Raw genomic sequence first — 20,047 nt, 5'->3', positions numbered from 1 at the left:
TGATTTTGATGTGTCTATATGTTCTTTATTAGCACTGTTTTCACTGAGGTTTAATCTAGCAATGTCATCAGTGCTCTGAAGCCTTTTGTTTTGAATATATTCCCTTTGAAATCCATACAATAGTGCTGCTGTCCTTGTTATGATTTATAGCTCAGAAATACAGCATAGTGTACAAACAATCATCCTATAAATCTTACTTTCTAGGCTGATTAAAAACTGAAATTAAAAGCATGACAAAATTGTAAATGATAAAATGGCTTACGATAAATCAGTGTGAACTGTATAATAAGTGCCAGATTCTCTGCATGTGTTCACAGCACATCTGTACATTAATTACAGCAGAGCCTATTCCCAGTGCTCTTCATTTTAAAATGATCACATGACTTGTTTTAACAACTTTGACTACAATAGAGTCAATTCACTGACATCAGCGACTGTAAGAGATAGATGTAGCATACATCTATTAGCATTGGTTTTCTTAGGTGCGGATACACAGGGAAATCCATTGGAGGAGGTGAATCAAGGTTCACACTTGGGACATGCTTTACAAATGACTAAGAACACCACAAGAGACAAACTAAATCTGTCTTTATGAGTAAATCCTACTTTATATTTCCTTTTATATATACAGCATTATCTTTGGATACGCTGATTAATTTGAATCGGTTTGCTGCTTAAAACAATGGAAATTGGAAAGAGCAAGATTTCTGGAAAAAAGTAAACAAAGTACTTGGGTTTACACTGCAGGCTCTAATACAGACTAGGTGCACTGGAAAATACATTATCCCATTCTTTCACAACTCTCCATTCACTCGGGGACTTCTACAGACTAAACAGGAAGTTCAAGAATGACCAGTAAGTGCTGGAAATTCAAAGACTTCTAGAGAAAGTATTCTAGACTTAATACTATATTTGCAGTTTAAAGATCTTTCAGTGTTGCCCTTACATAGAGTGGAAGGGATTGTTAAAATGGGAGTTCCACAAATGGCAAATCAGGTAAAGCTGAACAAATAAATTTCCTATCAATTGCAAATAGAAGGGCAATCAAATGTAGCAGTCCTAATTAATTGCCACAAGGGTCTTTATGATTTGGAAAAAAAGTTTTGCCTGACATCATCCTAGAGCTTCAGCTGTTCTCATTGAACATATGGAAAAATCAAGTGGCGAAAAGAAAGAAACTTTACATTTACATTTAACAGACACTTTCATCCAAAGTGACTAACAGATGAGGACAAGCAATTCAATAATAAACTTAAGTGATTCAATAATAAACTTAAAAGTATACAATACACACACAAAACATTATTTTGATTATAACTGGATGCTCAATTACAAAAAGTATGTTTGATGCAAAATTGCATTTAATTATTTGTGAGGGTCTCCTAAAATTTCTCAGAACAAATACAATTAGAGACCAAAAAATATGTAAAATTTTATGTGACTTTAATGATAAATATTTGCATTCTGTATGACTTCTAAGTGTAGATTCTGTGCACAGTTTAAGATATTGTTGTGATCGTCTCAGGTTACAACTGTAAACCCTGTTCCCTAAGAAGGGAGCGAGACACTGCGTCGTTGATGACGCTTTGTGGACGCCTTTGGCGTGAGTACATCTGAAGCACGTGTGTAACTAGTCCAATTCTGAGGGGTGTTGTGTCGTCCCATGACGCACGCCAGCAGAACGCAGAAGCTATAAAGGTAAGCTTGCATCACAACAGAAATAGCTTCTGATCTGAAACAAGCTGCTCCCAAGGATGCGGGAAGTACAGCAAATGGATGCAGCATCTCGTTCCCTTCTCAGTGAACTGGGTTTACAGTCGCAACCTGAGAGGTTCCCTTTCGAGGGAACTCACGTTACGTTGATGATGATGCTTTGGGGGATGAGATACCTACTACACCATACTGACAAAATGCCTGTCCTAGAGTGAAGCTACTTGGCACAATTCAGGATAGTATGAGATCCCAGAGTAATCGGAAAGGTGCAGGCTATAAAATCTCATAAATGTTTGATGGGAAGACCACCCTGCCACATCACATATATCCTGGAGCCGAACACTCGACAATAAAGCCTTGGACGAAGCCATACCCCATGTAGAATGTGCTTTGACTTGAAGAGGTGAAGGCAGCCTCCGTACCTCATAAGCCAGGGGAACAGCCTCTACAATTAATCTACTAATGGATTGTTTGGTGGCTGGGCAGCCCTTCCTATGGGGCCCAAAGCACACCAACAGTTGGTCACTCTTTCTCCAAGTATTGGTCTTCTGAACATAAATTTCAAGGGCCCTAACAGGGCATAGTAAAAACAGCTTCCTTTGGTCCGCTGAGTCTTGCGGTGGAGGATGAAAGGCCTGGAGAACTGTAGAACGGGCCATATTCGATGGTACTTTGGGCACATGGCCAGGCCTCGGGTGCAAAATAGCTTTAACTCTGCCTGGAGCGAACCCCAGGCAAGAAGAGGTGACTGAAAGAGCCTGCAGATCTCAGAGTCTTTTGAAAGCAGTAATAATGCTATCTTAGGGGTCCAAGGGTTCAAAGGGTGCCAGGGACAACCCTTCCAATACCTCCGCTAGTTCCCAAGCTGGAACCCTGGCCTGAGTCGTAGACCTCAACCTCACAGTACCACAAAGGAAATGATCTATCAATTGGTGATTCCTAAATAACCACCACTTAACGGTGTGTGGAAGGCACCTATGGCCACCACATAGACCTTAAGTGTGGATGGGTTTAAGACTGGCAGAAAAACGGTCTTGGACAAACTCCAGCACTGAAGCCACTGGGCAGTTAACTGGGTCTAGTTGACATTCTCCACACCATAAAGTGAACACTCTCCACTTTAGAGCATAGATTTTCCTTGTGGAGGGAGCTCTAGAATTGAGAATGGACTCAGTGATCTCAGCCGAGAGACCTTTATGAACTGATCCCTCTCAGGGGCCAGACCCAAAGTTTCCATCTTTTTGGCTGAGGGTGATATATTGTGCCCCGGCCTGTGTTAGAAGGTCCCACAGGAGACTGTCTAAAAGGGCTAAGGGCTAACCAGACTTGGGCCGGCAAAACAGGGCTACCAGGAGCAAACGCACTTCATTATGGAGGGCTGTTTGTAGGACTCCCAGGAGCAGAGCAATCAGGGGAAATGTGTACAGATGAAGCCTTGTCCACATCTGGGTGTGAGAGGGAGAACCACAATAGGAACTGCGTTGTCTCCAAAATGTGCGAAATCCTTAGACCTTTGCCAAACTTTCGACCAAACTTTCTCCAAATGAGCTCCACTAATTCTGGATGGAGTCTCCATTCCCTGGGCTTCAGCCCCTGCTTCGACAGCACGTCTGCTCCCACATTTAGATAGCCCCGGAGGTAAACTGCCCTCAGCTAGAGCAATTTCCCTAGGGACCATAATAGGATCTGATGTGCCAGTTTGTAAAGAGAGCGTGACCTCAGACCTCCACATATTGTCTGTTTGAAAAAGAACATGATGGCCTCTGAGGTCTGGAAGGAAATGCTTCAGAGCTAGCAAAACTGCCAACATCTCTAGGCAATTTATGTGCCAAAAGAGAGGTTCCCTCCAAAGACCTTGAACTGAGCAGCCTTCCATGACCACGCCCCACCCAGTATTTTACGTGTCTGTTGACACGATCTTGCGATGACAGGACGCAAGAGCTTGAACCTCTTGTTCCATAACCTGAGCCTACTCAAGGCCCACAACAGTGGGTAAAACCCTGCTGAACTTTGGTGGGTGGGACCCAAAGTGGTTGCTGGTTGTCTGTACCGTTTTCAAACTGTGTCTATAATCCATTGAGATACATTGGGTAGACTTTGCCAGGCTTCGAGGAAATCTACTAGAGGAATCAGCCTCACTGGGCTGACCTCTCAAACATTTTGTGGAATTATTTAGGTATCCTGAAGCAAATTCACAGCAAGATTTAATCGAAGCGATATTTCTACAGGCCTCTTTAGGAGGGACAAACCCCCCAAGTCTGCGACGTTTTCAGGCAGACAATGAGGTTGGGGTTCGATGGAAACCGCTGTGCTCCAAAGCGGAACGGGGTTAATGAATCGATTTCCTGAGGACTCTGTAGAGGAGCGGGTGTACTGAGCTCTCTCATAGGAGGGGGTGACCTCAGAGGCCCAAGTTGGTTGTCTCTCTCTTTCCCGAAGCCCCTTTGAGAGAAGAACATTCCTCAGATCCGTCTTCTCTTGCGTTGGATTCGGGTGAGAGCACTGTCTCGACCCTCAGGTTCTCTGAGGGGGGGCTCGAGCCACAACGCTCTCTTTTTGCTGTTGTCGAAATGAAGAGCTGGGCACAGAACCCGGCTGGGCCGGATGTGGGCTGTCTCTTTGGTGGCACGGAGACAAATATGGGTAGCCCGACACAGCTCTTTAATAGTGTTGGGTCCTGCACCTTGGCCCTAGTTGAGGTTGGTCTAATATGCCTTACCCACCAGCGAAGATGTAGTATGAACTGGCTTGGTGGGTAACATCAGGGGAGAGATAGGCAGCAAGTGTCTCTTTAACCTTGGGTATCATCCCATAGCCATTCTCTTTAACTCTTTAACGGCGCTCCCGTTTGCATGTCTCTTTTTAAGAGCCAATAAAAGCTGAACCCATATAGGTAGCACAATAATTCTTTTTGCATACAATATCAGAGATTTTACACATTCAGATCAAGCCTCCAACAGGCTCCTGTTGCATTGTTTTCACCATCTAATAAGTCTGAATAATATGCATTTACAAAAAAAACAGCACAGCCACTAACTGAATACAAATATGTAGATTTCACATGCTCATAACTTCATGAAACATGCAGAGATCATAGAAAATGGCACATTATTTAAAGCAGATTCTCACGATTAAAATGAAAAATCAATATAATATATAGCATTGATCACAAGATATTACTTAAGGAATGATGTAACATACTTAGCTAAAAACATTTCTCTCATCTTTCCGGGATGCAGTGTGCATCCAATGTTCCCGGAACCATACATGTTCATTTTCCAACGAGGAATAACTTAAAAGCTTAAGGCAGGTACATACCAAGCTGACACCGACGAACTAGTGGCGACGAAAGCAGACTGCGGGGTTGGCTCACGTCGGCAGCGTCTGGGTCCAAAGTTGCCCTGACACACCAAACCAATGCTCGACAGCCGATGGCCAAGTAGCACGTCCGTTCTGCGCCTGGGTAAGATGAAATGCCTTTCCATACCAACAGGTGGCAGTAGCCACCGAATCGGCTGAAAAAAAATCCAACGAGGACCAACTTCAGCCGATGGTGCGGAACACACTGAGAAAACTTAGTCGGCCAATGAACAAAAACTGCCCGACGGCCCACTGTCAGCTTGGTGTGTTAGAAACTCAGCTTTTTAATGCATCTAACCATTTTGATAAACTCCTAACAAGTGCTGAGAAGTGCCTCTAAACTGGAGTTTACTCCCCGTGGGCGCCATCTAGCTGCGAAAAAAAAAAGAATAATACTTTATTCAACTATACTTTATATCACAACAAAATCTGAACCAGATGCAGCTCACATGTAGGAGAGCATCGCCAAAAAAGACATTTTCTCCCGATCTTATTTCCTTCCTGAGTTACTCCATGTAAAATGAAAAAAAAATGAAAAATTATAATAAAAAAGATATATATTGTCTTTTATCAGCAGTGTTCCAGCATTAAAATGTCCAAATGTAATATAATTTATATTTTCTAAAAATTTAAAATGTGTTCCATCAAATGATACCTACCTTTTGACTCACTGTGCTATAGTTTTGGAGTTAAGAGTCTTTACTTTTGTGTATGTTGCACAGAAAAAAATAAAAAAAAGGTCTTCAGGTCTTAAAGGGTTAAGTCCCATGATCGATGAATAATAATGACCAGTGGGACCCAATGTGCAGGAGAAGAACAACTTCCTTTAGGATCTAAACACCTCAGTGTGGAGACCTGGGAAAAAATGGCAAACCCTGATGTCGAGGTTGTGATCTCATTTGCAGGAACTCAACTTTATTTATTTATATAGCATCATTAAAAACAACAATTGTTGACCAAGTAGCTGTACATTATATCAAGTACCATCAACATTTAGCACCATGTACAACGTAAATTAGAAATCCTCAGAGCTGGACAATCCCGGTGCAATGCGTTGAGAGCTGAGAAAGGGCCTCGGCTGTCTCAAGCTAGTCCGCTAGCTCCATCTGCGACCCCCATGAATGAAGCAGCCGGGTAGCCTCGGCAACTGCAGGACCCGATTCACGGGGAGCTGAGCGTCATCAGAGGGAGATTTTCACAATGCACACAGGCATTTTATACACTTTTTGAATGCTTATGTGTGGAACAGACAACAATAATATGGTGTCCATATTAGGACTTTCTCACACCTCAGTCATACAACGAAAAGGAGTCATGCCTCAGACTAAAAGGCTTTCAGTCATCGGACAAAATGGCATCACGCCTCAGACTGAAAGGCTTCAGGTCTCAGGAAAAACGATGTCAGGTGTCAGGTCTCGTGCAATTAGACATCGAACTAAACAGGCTCAGACCAAAAGGCTTCAGACGAAACAGCCTCAGACCAAAAGGCATCAGACAAAACAGCCTCAGACTAAAAGGAGAAAGTGTAACGCGCAATATGGCGGAATAAGTCCCGCCTTCCTAATAAGAGCCAATCGCCGACTGGTAAAGTCATCGCGTCACTTCAGAGGCCGTTAGAATCACTGGTTTCTATAGAAACAGTCAGACGCGCGCCTCTGAAGAGACGCGCATTTAGGTCTGCGCATGCGCATTAGCTTGATCCAGCCTGAAAAATACCGTTTTTTTGTCATGATTCGAGCGTTTAGAATCTAAATTTATGAGCCGGTTGTTAGATTTCATTGGTGATTTCAAATATGAAATTTAATCGCAAGGTTGGCGAACAGTTTTGGAGAATTTGATGTTTCCCCATTCAAAGAGATTGCATGATGCCCAGGATGCCCGAGAGGCATTTCAAAGATGGCCGCCGAGTGAAATGACTTGTCTTAAAGGGACTTTGATAAAACATATCCCACTGAGGTTATTTTGTAAATTTGTATTATTAACTAGTTTTATTTGCATGTAGGCTATAAAAAGTTAGCAAAATAACACATTGCAACTAGCTTGCATTGCAAACTATCGTGAACACATACGAAAATTAACCATGGTTAAAAGTGTGTTAACTAGGTTTTTTTTTTGTTTGTTTGTTTTTTGTCGGATTGATAGGCTATTTGTATAACAATAATTTTACTACAAATACCTTAAACTATGGTATAGCAAAACCATGGTTAATTTGTGGTTACCATGGTTAACTACAATAACCATTTTGTTTTATTTGTAGTAAACCCATTTATGAGAGGTAAAAAAAAAAATTCGAACTATTTGAATGCGTTGTTTTAAGTAGGCTACAACTGCTTTGTGTACAGAGGTTACCAAGGAAACGGTTTTATTTCTGCTGTTCCAGCGCCACCTACTGTCAGAGAGTCGATTAGGCAAGGCAAATTTTACTTATTTAGCACATTTCACACACAATTCAAAGTGCTTTACATAAAAAGGAAACGAATACATAAAAAAAAAAAAAAAAAAAAAAAAAATGGAATGCATAAAAAATAACAATAAAAACAGAATACCACTATCTGGTTTACATTTTCATTCAGCCCGTTGCTGTTTTTCTGCAGACCAACGTGAAAATCGGCATTTTCTTTTCTGTTCTTCTCTTTTCTAATTCGCCAAGGGATTACATACATGAATACCATCAACAGATAGGATTCTACATAATTAACTTGCACGCATACCCCTTACATTAATTTGGGAATAGTAACAGTAAAGAAAAAGACAACTGAAGGACGACATATGATGGGATAAAAGCCAATAGAAAGTTTGGCTATACAAAAAAAAAAAAAAAAAAAGATGCCTTTTAGTCTGAGTCAGGCCTGGACTGGTAATCTGGCATACCGGGCAAATGCCCGGTGGGCCGACGCACTTGAGGGCGGGGCCGCTATATGATATGATTTTTTTTAATAAACATAAAATTGGCCAACGACCGGCCCATTAAGCAGGGACAGCGGCCCATTGGTTCATTTTCCATACTGACACTGGGCTGGCCCAATCACATCTCTTAGACTCCACCCCGTCCCCTCTGTTTCGCCAGAACATCTGTGGATTAGGAGGATGGAGAAACAAAAGTGCAAGTGCAAGGGGGGTGCGGAGAAGTTGCGGGCAAAAAAAATCAAAAAATGTATAGGTTGATGCCTCAACGTGCAAAAATTACTGGCATGTTTAGTGCGGTTACTGTAGCTTCAGTTTCCAAACCTACAGTACCTGACGTGCAAAAACAGGTGAACATAGAAGAACATGGAGGAGACCTGTAAGGCAAAGGAGCAGCAGGTGTCTGACAATGAAGCCAATGAGGGACAGAATAAGCAGGAGAGTATAATAGAAGCGGTAAGCAGGGTAGTTACATGATTAACAGCGAGGGACTCATGATGCGACGACGACGATGATACTTAAATGAATGAATATTATAAGACAACATAATCGTCATCATTATTATAAAGTCAGACTGTCACCTACTGCACTGGTCACTCAGTCAGCTAAAGTCAAATAGCACAGCAAAAGTTATTTTGCACTGTTTTTTGTAGTTAGCAGTGCCCTTGTAGCTATCAGAGTTCACTTATGCAGTAACGGCCCTTCTCATAGAAAAACCTGAAATGATGCAATTTGATTTTTCAAAAAAAAAAAATTCAGGTTATTATTATAATGTAATATTACTGATGATGTGTTTATTTCACAACGAGACTATAGGTGTCTATTTATAGCTGTTAGTCGTGACACGGGCGGACTGGCCATCTGGCATACCGGGCACTTTCCCGGTGGGCCGACGTGCTTTTTGGGGCCGACGGTCGCCGACCGCCAAAAAAAAAAAAAAAAAAAAAAAAATTCTCTCGGCCCATGAAAGTGGTAGGCCTAGATCGGCGGCCCAATGCTTTTTCATTTGACACTGGGCTGCTGGCCCAAAACACTTTAGTCAAAAATATCACATAAGCTATTTTTTTCCTTCTGACAGACGCGGCTCATGAAACATGTAGCTTAGCGGCCCATTGGTTGTTTTCTTGATTGACACTGGACTGGCTCAATCATATCTTTGAACAGCACCATCTATAAGATTTCTGCCTGCACGCAATATAAAAAATATAATTAATAACCACGCTAAGTATTGTGCATAAATTATATAAACCTAAAATAATTATGTAAGTAGTAAAGCAATACAAACGCAAACGGGCGTTTTAAGTTTATTAAACATTTTGAGTCACCCCTCCCTTGCCTCACAGTGGTTTGGTCCACCGCGCACGTCACACTCGCTTGTGCTTAGATTCTGTAGAAGTCCGGCGGCGCCGGCGGGAGAGAACAGTTCTACAGACAGATGAGTTCCAGTAAGTCGGCTGTCAAGGCTATTTTATTCAAAAACATCGGGTGAAGTGATTATTTTCTCTTTAACGCTGATGGTGCTGAGTAATTAGTCATAACAACAACAACAAAAAAAAAAGATGATAACTGATGAATTTGACTGAATTTTTTCCGCTATTTCCGATTACTCCGCTATTTTAGAGATTATAATGTTACCTAGCTTGTTTACCATAGCTTGTTGGATATAAGTAACCCACACCAACAACAATTAACATTGTGATAAGAATAAGTAAACTGTAATAAGGCTAATAGATTTACTGTTGTGTGTTGGGTTATGCTCAGTGTGTATTCATCGTATTTTGGTGACTTGGTTGTAAACAACTAAAAATAAATAAATAAGTAGAATAAATTTTATATATATAAGCGGAAGGACGGGTGGTATTTGTGATCTTATGTGGTGGTGGGCCGGTCTGGGCCAAAAAGCCAGGGCCGATTTTTGGTCCCAGTCCATCCCTGAGTCGTGATGATGGTCTACTAGATCTCACTTTTCGGCTATAAAAGTTATGTTTTGTAGCTCTTGTACCCTATTACTCTGGTATGAACACTTGGTTGTTTATGGCAAGTGAATAGCATGAATATCATTTTATTAGGATGTTTTTTGTGAGTAATTTGGTAGTATAGTTTTCTTTTTCATTGTTTTTAATGGGGAGTATCTAAACAATGAGAGGTAAATGTTTGACACTTAAACAGGGGTTTGTGCTCTTTAAAACAAAGTATATTTGTAATTGTAAATTATAGATTTTCTGCTGTCTGTTTCATTGAATTTTTTTTTTTTAATTCTTTATAAAATTATCAGTATTCTACATCCACGTTCTAAGGGTTAGCTTTTATATCATGGAGCACATTGTCCATCTAGAAATCCTACTCTTACTAAGTGTACTTTTAATAATTCTACCAAATAATTGTAATACTCTGGTGGGTGGTGTCCGACCGATTGTGGTGGGCTGGTCTGAGCAAAAATGCCAGGGCCATTTTTTTGTCCCAGTCCAGCCCTGGTCTGAGTCCGTTTCATCCGATGCCTTTTCGTCTGACAGACTCTGAAGCCTTTTGGTCTGAGGCTTTTTAGTTCGATGCCTAATTGTATGAGACCTGACACCATTTTTCCTGAGACCTGAAGCCTTTCAGTCTGAGGCGCGATGCCGTTTCGTCCGATGACTGAAGCCTTTTAGTCTGAGGCATGACGCCTTTTCGTTGTATGACCATGGTGTGAGGAAGTCCTAATATGAACACCGTACAATAGATAAGATGTACACACACAGAGCGCTTGCTAGAGACGACGCAACACCAATCAGAAGTGGACTAGTTACACATGTGCTTCAGACACGCTCATGCCGAAGGCTATCCTCAAAGCGTCATCATCAATGCAGCTCGAGTTTGCTCGAAAGTGAACTCTTCTGAAACTCTAGTGCAAAATTTCCAGGCTATTTTCTTAGAAGATAAAACTGAAAAGCAGGAGAATAGTCTAAGGCTGGTGCTCCTTGAACCAGTAACAAATCAGCTGTTCCCAAAAAAAAAAAAAAAAGACCAACTTTTAATCAATAATTTGTTTTATCCAGAGTCACAAAATTTAAAATTGCATCCCTTTTATTAAAAGAAAACTGCACAAATTTTCTATAAACACTGTCTCACTTTTACTGATGACCTGACTTTTTATAAAAAAATAAAATAAAAATAAAAGTTAAATGGAATGTATAACTGAATTAAAATGTCTATCATTATCAAAAAGAAATGAAAATAAATATTGTTATGATTTATGTACATTTTGGGCGAAAAAAAAAACCGTAAAAGAAATGTTCTTATGATTTTATTTTTTTTATAATAAAAATGAACAGTTGTAAATATAAAGCAATAAATCTGGTTAATATTTATTATTATTGCATTTCTATCATGCTTTGCTTGAATTGAGAACTGTGTATTGTCATATCAAGAATCTTTCGACATCTGTTAACACACAATAAAAAGTAATGTATTTAAGAGAATGCAGAGGGGTGTATCTGTGTTAGAGAAAGTAAGAGAAACTTAAAGATGTCACTTTCTTGCTGCACCAGAGATCGTAAATTAAGAACATATTGGTTTGATTTTCTTTCCAATTATTGCTGTAAACCCAAGCTAAAGACCAAAGAGGCAGCTCTGGCCAAGGGTTTGGAAAAACACATGCACTGGATTAGTCGCACCGTAATCATATCACTTTCAGTGGAAGGAAAATGAAAGGAATGGTGACTGGTCATCCCAGAGAGAAAAGACAGAATGTCCATCAGCAAAAAATCAAACAACAGCAGAATGCTGGAGATTTGACACAGAACTGGAAAAAAAAATCATAACATTTTAGAAAAGTATCATGGGACTTGATGGGAGAGATTTTAAGCAACTAAAAAGATTACAGATGATGCTGTGACTACGATAAACAAGGGCAACAGGAAAAAAAATATCACTGTTAAGCACTGTTATTGAGCCTGTAGCATTGCATGCCACCACAGCAACCAATGAAATGAGGATAATAGAGGTGCTCCTACCTCATGCCACACTCAGGATGGGAGATCCACTGGTGTCCTCCCCAATACATCAGCTGACACTTTACTTGTCCTGAAGCATCTGCTTCCAATAGCGTGATGGAACAGTCTGAGTGGAAAGAAATCACACAGGTTTTCCATTATGGTCTTTACCAACATGGTCAAAGCTTTGTTTCCATTTGCATTCCTGGTGATCCACAGAGCTCCAACTGCATCAATAGCTCGAGTAATTTTCTCATTTATTTGATACATTTTTTCTTATCTGGCCACTGATAATACAACATTCCTTATTACATTTTCTGACACCAGTCCAGACCTATGTCTGTTCCACCACAATGAAAACAATTGGCCTGCATCTTTCTTTTATTTAACAGCCAGATCACATTGACCAGTAATGAAAATTTCTTTAAAAAATAGCAGTAGTATCAGTAGTATACAGTTTTGAATAGTAACAAATTACATGTAATGTGGATTAAACAAACAAATGACAAATATAAAGTACTTGTTTTTATTATTATATTTTAGAATTTGTAATTTGGGCAGTTGTGGCCTAATGGTTAGAGGTCATGGGGAGTGAATGAACAGCGCTCTCTTCCACTCTCATTACCCACAAACGAGGTTCCTTTGAGCATGACACCTAACCCCCAATTGCTCCCCAGGTGCCACAGCAAAAATGTCTGCCCACTGCTCCTGGTGTGTATTCGTGGTGTGTGTGTGCATGCTTTAATGGGTGAAATGAAGAGCACAAATTCCGAATATGGGAAACCATACTTGGCTACAAGTCATGTCATGTCATGTCAGGTCATATACAAGTAACATTTGTAAGAATCATATTTTACAATCAGATATTTTACAGATTTTTATTCTTTTTATGAAGCACATGAATACAGTACACAGTAGATATAAAACACTGAATCCTGAAGCTTCAAAAACTTTGCAAATATTTTGTTTAGAATTAGTGGATGTGAGGGTGCACTTACTTAACAGTCGGGATCATTAATATGTACGCCCCCAATATTTGCATATGCCAGCCCATGTTCAAGGCATTACACAAGGGCAGGCAGTATTAACGTCTGGATCTGTGCACAGCTGAATCATCAGACTAGGTAAGCAAGCAAGAACAATAGCGAAAAATGGCAGATGGAGCGATAATAACTGACATGATCCATGATTACATGATATTTTAATACAGTGCATTTACAAAGTTCACACAGCTAATGTAACCCTCAAATAGATCTTTACAAGATGTTTGTCATGCATACTGCCTGCATGCGTCGGATCATGTGAGTATAGTATTTATTTGGATGTTTACATTTGATTCTGAACGAGTTTGATAGTGCTCCGTGGCTAAAGCTAACATTACACACTGTTGGAGAGATTTATAAAGAATGAAGTTGTGTTTATGCATTATACAAACTGCAAGTGTTTCAAAATGAAAATGTGATGGCTCTTGTCTCTGTGAATACAGTAAGAAACGATGGTAACTAACCACATTTAACAGTACATTAGCAACATGCTAATGAAACATTTAGAAAGACCATTCACAAATATCACTAAAAATAAAATGTAATCATGGATCATGTCAGTTATTATCGCTCCATCTGCCATTTTTCGCTATTGTTCTTGCTTGCTTACTTAGTCTGATGATCCAGCTGTGCACAGATCCATTAATACTGCCTGCCCTTGTGTAATGCCTTGAACATGGGCTGGCATATGCAAATATTGGGGGCGTACTTGTTAGAAGGATGGATTTTTTTTCTTCAATTGATAGACTAGGTGATTGAAATTATATATATATATTTTCTTGCTGTATACGTGTCATTTTCTTTTTTACATTTTGTCTAAAAGTGACCAAAAAGCTGTTAAGCCATTTTAAAGTAGTTAATCAAATAACAACAAACAAAAACCCTCTGTAGAGGACTGCTACAATTAGTGTGTTCCTCTGTTTTAAAATGCACAAGCTGTGATAACACGTGACTAAACATTGCCTTGGCTTTTTGGAGATGGCGATTACTGAGGGACTTGAAATGTTTTAAAAGTGATGTGGAGATGTTTTTTTTTTATCACTTAACAGGTGAGTAAGGTATTTTATTGAACAGACAAATTGCCATATAGCTCTCTAACAGTTCATTGTAAAGCATTATCTATTGTGAAGGGTCAATTCATTATGGGTTGTTGTGGCACTGTGCTGGAATTTACTTTCGAAGAAGTACCCTTTCTACTGATGGGTATAGCTACAGTAACGTCTTCAGCTAGTCAGCTTGAGATCCTTTCCATCAAAACTTGTTGTATTTCTTAAGCCTAGTAGTGAATGTTTTATGAGCAGTAGGATAAACATATTTATTCACAGTCATGCAGAGACAAAGCACAACCAAAACAATGTTCTTCCGCAAAATACATGAAGTTTTGTTTTTAAACAAAACTTTAATGCGCTTAGAGTTAGAGGTTAGATTATCATTAAAACATGCAATAATATAAAAACACGCAATAATATAAAAACACTTACTGGATCTTCAGGTTTATTCTTGTGTGTGACACCAAATAATTAGGTGTTAGATTAAAAATAATCTTAAAGTAGTCAGATTTGATTACATAGAACTGTCAACTAAAACATTACCTATTACAGTTTTAGTTACCTAATACTAACCTAACAAGCTACCAACAAACTACAGCATCTGTGCTGCATTTCCGAAGGCTGCCAATGGTTTCCAGTGTGCCCTTCAAGTAGACTTGAAAATTTTGGAATTACGAGTTGCAAGCACATGAATGACCAGACTAAGTCATATTTTCAAGTGGGAAACTCTGAATTTTACATGATACATATACTGTATGAGTTGCGATGATGGAAGGGGCATGTTGATTTGAAACAGTGCAGAAATTCTGATCTACAATATATTGTCTCCAATCTAATTATGTTTTATTAACGTAGCTCGGGAGGAACAAGTCAAATAAGCTACCCAATTATCACGTCATCTCAACCAGCTGTCAACAATCTGTAATCAACATATCTACCCAATCAGCATGAGTACAGGCCTTTATATAATCACCTAAGGATCCTCGACAGTGTTCAGCATTTGGCACCGCCCTAAGTTCCCAACATGTCTGAAGTCGATCGCTTTGCGTCCGATGAAGAATCTTTGATCCCTGAGGAATCTTTGCCACAATCCTCTGGCCTTAGGAAGAATTATTCTTCGATCCCACGGCATTATCTCGAGGGGGCGTCAGCCCAAACAAACGGGTCCCTGCATGCCAAAACGCAGAGGCCTGGCACCACCTCTGAAATAGAGAAATGGACAACAAGGCGGTCGAGCGCTAAGCTCGAGTCTCGGCTCTTCCCACGTAGGAACGGGCTTTCTTCCAGCGCCAGGCCGCCGCAGCAGGCCTTCAGCAAGCCAGAGCCGCGCCGCGCCGCAGCGCAGATTCAGTTCCCAGCTAGCTCACACTCTCCACCCCATCGGCTCAACACCGCAAGAAGCACAGTTTAAATTCTTTCCCTGACTGAATTTTCACGGTCATTCCATCTGGATCAATGTTGATCGGGGGGGATTCATGTTCCTCCGCAGTTCGGGGAAGTATGGAATTTGATTAGAGTAATTTCTAGGTCTGGATAAGTATGGGAAAGAAAACTAAAAAAAAATAAATAATATCATACAAGCAGCGTGTTTGTGGTAAATTTAGCGATTATTGAACACAACTGAATAAATCCAAGATGTACATTTTTATTATGCAAAGCTCTGTCTTTTTACAAGTGAGTCCTTTTTGATCCTTACTAAATGCGTGTGACTCAAACCAGCAACAGTGAAAAGAACAAACGATCAACTAAATCAGGTAGGCCTACTTTTCTGTTTGATCATTCAACATCTAACAATGACAGTACAAACAGTACTGTCTTTTAGAGTAAGAAACCATCGTGCCAGAAGTGAATATATGCAGGTTATAAAGCATTTTATGCTGTTTCTGGGGAAAAAAATAAAAATAAAATAATAATAATAATAAATTAATTAATAAATAAAAATACAAAGTTTAATAATTGATCTCTCAGAACTGAAACTGAAACTCTGAACTCAGGTTTTCAATCACCCTGGATAAAACCATGGGTCCAACCACGCTCATTAAATTTCTGGGCTTGTACTCGCATGAACCGATTTAAAATGTTTTTAGTACCTTTATGGATCTTGAGAGAGGAAATGTCATTGCTCCCTATGAAGGCCTCACGGAGCCATCAGATTTCAACTAAAATATCTTCATTTGCATTCCGAAGATTAGCAAAGCGGGTGTGGAACGACATGAGGGTGAGTAATAAATGACAGAATTTTCATTTTTGGGAGAACTAACCCTATAAATACAGTTAATTTTTAGGCCTCACTACATAAGGAACCAATAGGGTATTATTGTTAGTTTCCACCTTCCTAGATAGCAGTTCTTGTTAAGAACAGTTTGGACTATCGTTGCTCTGCTAATTTCATGATGCACATAATCCCGCAGACAGGGCCGGTTCTAGACATTTGGAGGCCCTAGGCAAATGTTATGATGGAGGCCCCCTGCTCCACACCACTCCTAATAAAAAGCACTTAAAACAAATATTATTCCTTACCTTTTTATTTAACATATGTTATTAAAATCCTTATATTTTTATAGCTACACATTTATATATATTTGTTTTATTTTTATATGTCCATATTAATCAAAGTTTAATTAAAGGCGCTCTAAGTGATGTCACGCGTTTTTAGGCCAAAACATTTTTTGTCACATACAGCAAACATCTCCTCACTACCTGCTAGCTGCCTGTCCCCTGAACACATTGTAAAAAAAACGCAGTCTCTGTAGGTCGCCACAAGCTCCGAAAACGGCAATAAAATCAAACTTGTGCAGCCTGGACCACGAATCATAATAAACATGCTCCAGCCAATAACCAGTCTTTTTTTTTTTTTTCAGTAATTCAGTAAAATTTATTTACATTATCCTAACACACCTACCCACTATTTGGGATAACAAACTGTTTAGGCCTACAGTAAAATTAAAGAAAATGAAAATCACTTAAGTAAATTAGCATCATGCCTTAATCATTTTTTTGGACAGGATTTTCCCATCCTGTTGAACCAATTTAAACTATATTATCATATGTATTTCAATGCAATACTTCAAATATGCACTACACACTCTTAAAAATAGGTTCCAAAAGGGAGTTTTAACACCGTGATGCCATAAAATAACCACTTTTGGTTTCCCAAAGAACCTTTTAGTAAACGGTAGTGCACTCTAAAAAATGCTGGGTTAAAAAAAAAAAAATTGCTTAAAATGAACCCAAAGTATGCTGGGAATGAACATTTATTAATGTGTTTAATAAATGAACATTTATTAACAAGTTTAATGAATAATAATTAAACAATAAACATTTAAGTTGCTTATTAATAACTGTTCACCTTTTGATTATTATTGTTGTGTCTAGTAATTAGTCTGATTTTTATTTTTTTTCTCATTTTAAGACCGCTTTATAGTCATTTTTTAAAAGTTGGGTTAAAAAAAGCAACTCCCCAGCACGATGGGCAATTTTAACCCCATCCGCTGGGTTTTTCCATTTTCAACCCAGAATTTTTAAGAGTGTGGAACCAATTATTATTATTTTTTTTTTTTAAACAAAAAGCCATTAAACAAGAACATTCTATACAAAGTAACGGAACTTCTTTTTTTTTTTTCCACAGTAAAGAACCTTTTGTGTTATGGAAAGGTTCTGTGGATTTTAAATGTTTAACCACAGAAGAGTGTAGGCTACACTCTAAAAAAATGCTGGGTTAAAAACAACCCCATGCTTGGTTAAATATGGACAAACCCAGCAGGTTTAAAGTGCACCTATTATACCCTCTTTCACAAGATGTAATATAAGTCTCTGGTCTGGTCAAGTTTCAGCTTAAAATACCCCACAAATTTGCCCCTACATGGGGGTGAGCAAAAGCATGCCTTTTACTATATTACTATATTGCTGGCTAAAAAAAAAAAAAACAATCCAAAATTGGTTGAAAAAAAAAAATGGCTGGGTGAAAACAACCCAGTCCCTGGGTTTGTCCATATTTAACCCAGCTTTTTTTAAGAGTGTACACAAATCAACTACTATATAGTAAAGGTGAAAGAGATAAAAAAAAAATTCTAAGCATTAATACTTAATTACTTTATAAAATTGTCCGCTGATTTTTCAGTAAATATAACAACAAAATTTATGTTTTGAAAACATAAAAAGTAAAAATGAAAGTAAGTAGCCTATTGCAGTAGAACAATAATGTAAACAGCAGAATTTAAAAGATACAGACAGTTGAGATACTATTTTTGAAACATAAAAAAAAATACTCAAGTGCTGTTATAGCATACTCTAGCTCTTTGACTTTGAATACGAACTTTGCTTTTACTTCAGTATTGGTAGTCTGCTCCTGACGCAATGTCATTCATTACACACAAATTTAAAGTGTCTATCAGTTGTCTTAAAAGTGTCTTAAAGTGTCTATGGATGCATTGACGGCACTCGCACTCTTTTAAACTCATAAACCGGCAAATGATATATTACAATCAGTCCAAAAGAGATGATGACAACTCGCACAACTACATTACGAACTGCACTTCTTTGAGTGCCTGTTTTAGCCTTTCGCCACGAAGGATGTTTGTTTCAGCGCAATCATAATTCAAGACTCAAACCCAGTAAGCTGCAGAAAAGTTGCATTTTCGTAAGTTTTTTTCACGTATTTAGAAGGTGGGACCCATTTTGTTACGGTGACAATAGTTGGTTTAATTACAGGTAAGAGTCACTGTGATTCATCTATATCCAATGGAAAAAGAGCCTAGTATTTTGCTTGGGGGATGTTATGGTAGTGGAGGCAGGACTCAGGAGGCCCCTCCTCCATGCCCGAGGCCCTAAGCAACTGCCTGCTCTGCCTATAGGTAGCGCCGGCCCTGCCCGCAGGTCGCTTTTTCATCTTGCGTCTTCAATTCATGCACTAGAAGACAAGCGTAAGGCTACAGCAGCAGCGGGCCTGGGCCGGGCCCCAGATTGCCCACTCTCCTCCTCCCTCCGTTTAGCCACACACTGCAGGTTCTCCGGCGCCATACCACATACAACAATGCTTGCCCCTCTTGTCGAATGCCTTCCCTCCTAGCGTGAGGATGCCTCCGCTGTCTAAGCCATTTCGTCTCTCACCCTACCCACTGTCTGTGGCCTGTAGACCCTAGCGTGAGGATGCCTCCACTAATGGCGCAGGCCCAGTCATCAGTCTCAAACTCTTTTGATCTTTGGTCTACAGCTCAACCACGGACCAAGCGTGAGGCTGCCTCCACTAGCGGCTCAGGCCCAGATGCCTTATTTTTCTCCCCAGCTTCCCTCTTTTCTACACTTCTTTTTCCTCCCCAGGCTCCAGGGCCCGACTTGAGCGCGAGGCTGCCTCCGCTAGCAGCCCGTGCCCAGATGCCTTACTCTCCTTCCCACTTTTCTACCCTCCTCATTTCTCCACAGGTTCCAGGGGCCAGCCCGAGCATGAGGCCAATGACACAGCCATTCCTCCAGCGTGCCTTTCCCGATTTTTCTCTTCTCAACATTACTTTATTTATATCTCATGTAAACAGCATTAAGAACCTCCAGCAGACCACTTTTCCAGTCATTTGTTCCACATAGGAGCAGCAACCACAGCCGCCCAAAAAGGCCTTTCCCAGGATCAGATTCAAACACTTGGTCACTGGTCATCAGAAGCTTTTTAGAACTACATCAGATTGCTTCCACATTATAGAAGCCCAACGAACACTTATCAGCTAGGTTTTCAGCTCCAGCTCACTCTCTCACACATACCCACAAGCCAACCATATCCAACTCGACTAATACCATCATTCCAATAAAATGGGAATGTTCTATCTCATTGCCACAGCAGTGATGTCTCCTCAGCTCCCACAGATCAGTTCTTCTGGCCAATTTCTCTACTGCCGCAGCAGTGATGTTGCCTCCGTTCTCCGGAGCCCATCTCTGCCTAAACTTGCCCTCATCCAATGTTGCAAGAAATCCCCAGTCCTTCAAACTAACCCTCCAAACTTCACAGATGATTCAAACC

The 20,047-nt window shown here is 39.8% G+C and overlaps 1 long non-coding RNA gene across 1 annotated transcript in view; it reads right to left on the bottom strand.

The window, feature by feature from the left end:
* The window catches only part of LOC137002672 (uncharacterized), a 51,581-nt gene that overhangs the window by 1,993 nt on the left and 29,541 nt on the right, over positions 1-20,047 (bottom strand). The window contains exon 3 of the long non-coding RNA XR_010891903.1: positions 11,970-12,075. This is a non-coding gene — a long non-coding RNA (uncharacterized lncRNA). The remainder of the gene's footprint in view (positions 1-11,969; positions 12,076-20,047) is intronic.

This window comes from Chanodichthys erythropterus, chromosome 16, assembly GCF_024489055.1.
Source record: "Chanodichthys erythropterus isolate Z2021 chromosome 16, ASM2448905v1, whole genome shotgun sequence".
Taxonomy (NCBI): domain Eukaryota; kingdom Metazoa; phylum Chordata; class Actinopteri; order Cypriniformes; family Xenocyprididae; genus Chanodichthys; species Chanodichthys erythropterus.
The sequence above is the reverse complement of the archived record's forward strand: the minus strand, read 5'-3'. Positions and strand labels throughout refer to the sequence as shown.